General features: G+C 36.2%; 1 long non-coding RNA gene across 1 annotated transcript in view; it reads right to left on the reverse strand.

The window, feature by feature from the left end:
• Positions 1-7,074, reverse strand: part of LOC117283741 — a 61,524-nt gene that overhangs the window by 25,269 nt on the left and 29,181 nt on the right. The gene's annotated exons all lie outside the window — the stretch shown is intronic.

Below are 7,074 nucleotides of genomic sequence, written 5' to 3' on the forward strand. Positions count from 1 at the left end.
GGGTTCAGTCCATGGTCAGCTGACTCCAAGGCAGGAACATCATGATGGAAGGTGTTCATTTCACAGAGGGTGGGAAGCAGAGCAGAGGGCAAGGATGCCAATAAAAGATACATCCTCCAAAGGCAGGCCCCAGCACCCACTTCTAACTGGTTCCCATCTCCTAACAACACAACCAACTATAAACATCAGTGGATTAATCCAAATGATGTAATCACCTTTCATTAATCCTGCCAGGATGACAACCAAGATTAATTAGCACAAACACAATATAAAAAGAGGAAGAGAAAGCCAAGTATGGTGGTGCATGCCTATGATCCCAGCACTCAGGAAGCTGAGGCAGGAGGATAGCCATGAGAATAAAGCAACCCTGGGCTACATAATGAGTTCAAAGCAAGCTTGAACTATACAATGAGACCCTGTTTCAACCTTCTCTCCTCAAATAGAGGAAAAAAACAATCTTTGTATTTTAAAATATTTGAAAATGATGGAATGCCTCATAAAAATCAAATTGGTACAGATTTAAATTTCTTATCATTCTTAATGCTGGCCAGGGTGCAATGAAAAGGACACTGATGTTTATTTCCTTTTAGCAAGTAAATTGGTACTTTCTGGAAAACAATTTGGTTATATGAATCAAGAGTCTTATGAATAATCTCACACTTTAATACAGAATTACTACTTCTAGGAGCCTATCTGTGGGAAGTAATGCAAAATGTTGACTACTGACCCTCAAAGATATACCAGATATGTTTATAAAAACAAAAATTTAAAAACCCAACAAAAAATGTTTAAAACAATTTACGGTAATTTAAAAAACTGAATATTTCACAGATATTAAATTTATGTATATAAATACTTTTAAAAATCAAGACAAAATGCTTATGATACAATATGAAGTTTAAAATACCGGTACAGGGCTGGGGATTTAGCTCAGCGGTTTGGTGGCCTGACTTGCAAGCGCAAAGACCCGAGTTCAATCCCCAGTACCAAAAAAATAAAATAAAATACAGGTACAAATTGTATGTGTTCTATGATGTGCACAGGAATGGAAGAGAAATGCAGGTTGAAAATGAAAAATAGAACAAATGAAAATGTGTCAAAACAATAGTAGTGGTATCTTCTAATTTAAGGAGATGCTGAGTGAATTTTTTTCACTTCTTAAAATTTGTCAGAATTTCCTAAACATTTTCTAATGAGATTATATGTTTATCATCATATAAAATTAATAGATTGCAAACTGAAAGAAAATATTTTACTTCTTTTTTTCAAAGGCAAGGACCTTTGCATAGTGATACGTGCCTGTAATCCCAGCTACTCAGGAGGCTAAGGTAAGATGAACACAAGTTCAAGCACAGCCTGGGCCACTTAGAGACCCTGTCTCAAAATTTAAACAAAAAAAAAATCTTTTAAAGGCTTGGGATATACCTCTGTGACAGAAAACTTCCCTAGCATGTATGAGGCTCTGGGTCCAATCACCAGTACAACACACAAATACAAATGGTAACTTGAGAAAAAAGATTATCATAAATCATCAAATTTTTTCAAAGCAGATTATCTGTGGATGTAGGTTGATCCTATTTTTTTTTTTTTTTAAGTATAGACGGGCAGGTATAGTAGCATAATCCTGTAATTTCAGCATACCGGGAGGCTGAAGTAAGAGAATTGAAAGTTCAAGCTCAGCCTGGGCAACTTAGTAAGTTAATGAGACTCTGCCTCAAAATAAATAAATAAATAAATAAAAATAATATAAAAGTTGGGGATATAGCTCAGCATAAAGGTCTTGGGTTCAATCCCCAGTATCACAAATTAAAAATAAAAATAAAAACTAAAAAATAGCCAAATTCATAGAAACAAAAGTATATCAGTGGTTGCAGGGACCAGGAGGAAAAGGAAATGGGAAGTGGTTTAATGGATATAGAGTTTCACTTTAGCAAATGAAAAGTTCTCAGTGAAGATGAAGATCATTTTCAGGATGATGTGACTATACTTAAAACTACTGAGCCACACACTTAAAATGATTGAGATGGCACGTTATTTTTGCATATACTTTATTTTTTAAAGTACAATTATAGGAAAATTGGTATGTGAATATGTGTCCAAGTAAATGCCAAATTATTAGCAAGAACAATATTAGAAATGAGGAAAAGGGGAGCAGGGATTTAGCTCAGTGGTTTTGCTGCCTGCCTCAAAAGCACAAGGACCCAAGTTCGATTTCCAGTACCCGCCTCCAAAATGAGGAAAAGGAATCATCCAGTGTTTGACTTGTCTTATATAGTATTTCTATATAATAAATATTTTTCAGGGTGATGGTACTTTGTTGTAGGTGGGATGTGGATCCATTTGTGGTTTCTTGATTCAAATTGCAATAACTGAACTGGGATATAATTCAGTGGCACCATGCCTGCCTGGCAAGCGTGAAGTCCTAAGTTTTATTCTAGAAAAAAAAATATTGCAATAACTTTCAGTGAAAGAGTAACAAGCCAAGGGCCGGGGATTTAGCTCAGTGGTTCCACCAGCTGCCTTGCAAGCACAAGGACCTGAGTTCAACCCCCAGTACCACAAAAGAAGAGTAATGCGCTAAGTCACCACTTGTGTCCTATTTAACAATCAAAAAAAGCATGGTTTGCAAATCAAAGCAAGAATGGCAAACACATGTACTATTTCCCTAAGCAGTTATCTAATCTCTTAAATCAACTTTTCAATGAAAAAGTGTGTAGATTTACTTGTACTTGGGGATAAAATGGAATTTTTTTTTTTTTTTTGGTACCAGGGATCGAACTCAGGCCCTTGTGCTTGCAAGGCAGGCAATGGCAACACTGAACTAAATCCCTGGCCCTATATAAAATGGAATTTTAAAAAGATACTAAAACTGCAAATTTAGTAATCAGTTCCCATTTAAGAATAAAAATTCAACTGTAAAATTTTAAGTACTTACTAAAAATTACCTATATAAGATGGGCTAATTAATCAACAGCAGAAACAACCATTTCTAATCAAAACTCATATTTCCATTGAACATGGCTACATTCTTTACAGCAACACAGTGTTTAGATACAGAGATAAATCTATTCATCTGGCTTTGGTAGTTATAACTACTTGCTCAAAGTACTGAGAAATATGTTCTGGAATGCTAAAAAAGAATATTGATTCATTTGTTCAGTGACTCAATAAAATAATGATTATGAACCAACTAGAATTATCACTTTTTAAATATTTACTGGGCACCACCTTGTACTTAGGACTGGTAGTAATTATTATAGAGGGATGTGGAGAGGCAGCTATCATATCTATACAATCAGTAATTAAAATAGCACTTCAGAATTAGAAAAAATATTAAGCAGCTAGTGCTTGCACTTTTTGAGTTTCTTAAATGAAATAATGATCATATTAAGTAGTATTCATTTTCCTTAATGGCCTTATTTAGGAAAATAAAACATGTGAACATATGAGTTTCCCAACTTTATTGTAAAAATTTACAAGAATATGAAACCCAAAAGTTTAGAAACCATTGTCCTAGACAATACAGAGTGAAAATATATATATTTACTTCCATAGGCAATTGGAATGGTCCCTGAGTGCCAGACCACACAAGGTAGGGTCCTTAAGCCAAGGAAAGCAGTGGGAGATGAACAAGAATTGGAAAATAACAAGAAAGAAAGATACATACCAAGGTTAAGCTTTATAGCTGGGACCAGGTGGGACCATAGCCTGATGAGCTAATGGCCGCTTGGCATTCAGTGCACTATTTATAGTGTAGGAAGGAGGGGTAACAGTGCCACATGGCCCACGTGACCTAGGCTGAACCTGATTATCTCCTGATTGGAGCATGCATAGAAAAGGCACGAGGATACATAATGTAACAGTCTCCTGGGGCTGTGCCATTCAGGATCTACTGTTTGACTCTCTAATCTATGAAGGAAAAAGGGAGTAGGGATAGGCAAAAGGCCATCTTTAGGCTCAGCCCATGGCACTTAAATAGGATAAAAATGGAGCAGTAAGCTAGGCATGGTGGGACATGTCTGTAATCCCTGCACTAGGGAGGCTGAGGCAAGAGGATTGCCTCAAATTCAAGGCCAGCCTGGGACTACATAGTGAGACTCTGTCTCAAGAAAAAAATAATAATAAATGGAGCAGTGTAATGGTTTTATTATTTGTTGACATCTCCTTGATAGATTTTAGCAAAGGCAACATAGTATATAGCACGAGCAAGATGTAAGTGGTCCAAACTACTTCCAAACACATACAATTATCCACAAAAGCTAGCAACAATAAAGTTAGCATTTGTGCACTGAATTGAGATATCAGAATCAAGTCAATATTTTATGTATATTCTGTTCAACTCTATTACTCAGAGACCTAAGGGAAAGAGTCATTCTTAAAGTGCTGTCTCTAATTTTTCACCAAGACAGATTGTTGTTTAATATTTTTGTAAACAGAATTAGTCCTCCATCTTAATTTTGGATTATGACAATGATCTAAACATGTGTCACTACCTTGACTTTCTCAGAGTATACAATAAGAGAAAAGGCAAAGACTAATAAGCATTGCTGTTTATTTTGTGTGAATATATACCAAGAACATTCCTACAAATCATGAGGTGCATCACTGGATTGCAGAAGACAGCATATGCCATGTTTCTATCAAAAACAAGAATAATACAAAAAGGAACTCTAGCATTTCTATAGTTCTTTATTCCCCTTTTGCTGAAAGACAGATGTCTTACACTATTTAAAATGCCAAATAGTGGCTAAACCTCAGGATTCGGTAGACTGTCAAGCTGGTAGCTTCATTTTTTCATATCTAAAATATATATGTCAACTCTTATTTTCTTGTTTTTTGGGGTGTTTCTTGTTGAATTGTTTTTCTACTAAAAAGTTGTTCTTTTCATTTCTCCCTTACATAAGAATCATCTAGCCACCTGCCATATTATTATTCTTTGAACAGATTTCTTTACAAACATGAACTTTTGGCCATTTTATGAGCTATTTGAGTCCATCCTCCATCATTAAGGACATTTTCCAGGTGCTAAACCTGTGGTTTCTTGAGTGAACCTGGGTGGAAACTACCAGCATCTGCCCACAGGAGTCAGTACTCTGTCCTCAACAATAGTTCACAAACTCAATGGCATTAGAATCACTTACACAGTTTCTTAAACACATGGAGGACTGACCCCAGCCCAGCTCAATTAAAACATTAAATCTGGGGGATGACACCCTCATGTGTATGTGTAATTTCTAACATTCTTTACATTGGAGCCAGAACTGAGAAACAACACTGACAGGAAATAGAAATCAATAATTTGCAAATTTATCATATTGATCAATTTATCATATTTGTTTATGTCTACCTCCTCTTTAGACTGTGAACTTCCTGAAGATGGAATTTAGCATAAAAATATTAAAGACTTTCACTTAAAATGAACACCCAAATGCTTTAGTGTGACCTACATGCCCTTATGTAATTTTTTCCTAACCTATCCACCTTAGACGCTCATTACTGCTGAGCTCCTTGCAAACATTCTAAATTCATTCCTACTCCAGGCCTTTGCATTTACTGTCACCTCAATCAAAAACGCTCTTCTCTAAGCCTCTTTCTCATTATAAGATCTTTGCTCTGTCCTTAGAAAGTTCTTTCCTAACCACCTGTATAAAATGTTCACTCCTCACTACCCTATTTTTTTCACAGAAGTTACTACTATCAGAAATTAACTTTCTTATTATCTGGTCCTACCTCCTTACACACTATATTGTAAATTCAAAGAGTAAGAACTTTTCCTTTGCCATTACATCATCATAGTTTACTTGCAGTGTCTGGCATGGAGTAGATAATATTTCTTGTTTTGGTTTTTTATTTTGTTTTGTTTTTTGAGACAGGGTCTCACTGTGTAGTTGAGAATGACCTGGAACTCACTGTGTAGCCCAGGCTGGTCTCGAACTCACAGCGATCCTCCTGCCTCAGCCTCCTGAGTGCTGGGATTACAGGAGTGCGCCACCATGCCCGGCTTAGATAATATTTCTTGAATAAATGATCATTTAGTAGTAGCAGTGGTGGTGGTGGTAGTAATAGTAGTAGTAGTAGTAGTAGTAGTAGTAGTAGTAATACCAGGGATTGAACTCAGGACCTTGCTCTTGCAAAACAGGCCTGGTGCCACTGAGCTAAATCCCCATCCCCATAAGGGCAACTTTTTTTTTCTTTTGGTACTGGGGATTGAGCTCAGAAACTTGCACTTGCCAGGCAGGTTCAATGTTACTGAGCTCAACCCCTGGCACCTAAATGATCATTTAAATGAATGAATGAAAGCATTACCCTGGCAGACTATTGAAAAGCTCAGAACACTGATCTGTTTTGTTTTGTTTTGTTTTTGTATGGGGATAGAACCCAGGGCCTTGACCTTGCATGGCAGGCAGCAGCACCAATGAGCTAAACCCCCGACCCCACTAATCTGTTTTAGTAATATATTTATTATATTACTTTATTACTGTATTTTACTCTGAATAGTACCGATAAATGTACAAACCTATTTGCTTACATCACTATTGATTTTTAAATCATTGTTTTGGTTACTTTCTGGATATTACTCCCTTTTCTATGCTGATCAACTTGTTTCCTAAAATCATTGTGTGTGTGTGTGTGTGTGTGTGTGTGTGTGTGTGTGTGTGTGTGTGTGTTGCTAGGAATTATATCCAGGGAGTGCTGAGCCACACCCTCAGTTTTTTGTTTTGTTTTGTTTTGTTTTTGAAACAGGTGATTGCTCAGTTGCTCAGGCTGACTTCAAATTCTCCTGAGTAGCTGAATTACAGGCATGTGCCCAACTAAGTATTTTTTATCTTAAGGTTAAAGGTCCTCATAGAAAGATCCATTTCTAATTTTTTTTAAGAGTAGGAAAAATTTATTGAGGAAAAGAAAGCTTCTGTCTAAGAGAGACAGAAGACTCAGTTGCTGGCTGACTTCAAATTCTCCTGAGTAGCTGAATTACAGGCATGTGCCCAACTAAGTATTTTTTATCTTAAGGTTAAAGGTCCTCATAGAAAGATCCATTTCTAATTTTTTTTAAGAGTAGGAAAAATTTATATT

The sequence above is a fragment of the Fukomys damarensis genome, unplaced genomic scaffold, assembly GCF_012274545.1.
Source record: "Fukomys damarensis isolate Sample0158 unplaced genomic scaffold, DMR_v1.0_HiC HiC_scaffold_4, whole genome shotgun sequence".
In the NCBI taxonomy this organism is placed as follows: Eukaryota; Metazoa; Chordata; class Mammalia; order Rodentia; family Bathyergidae; genus Fukomys; species Fukomys damarensis.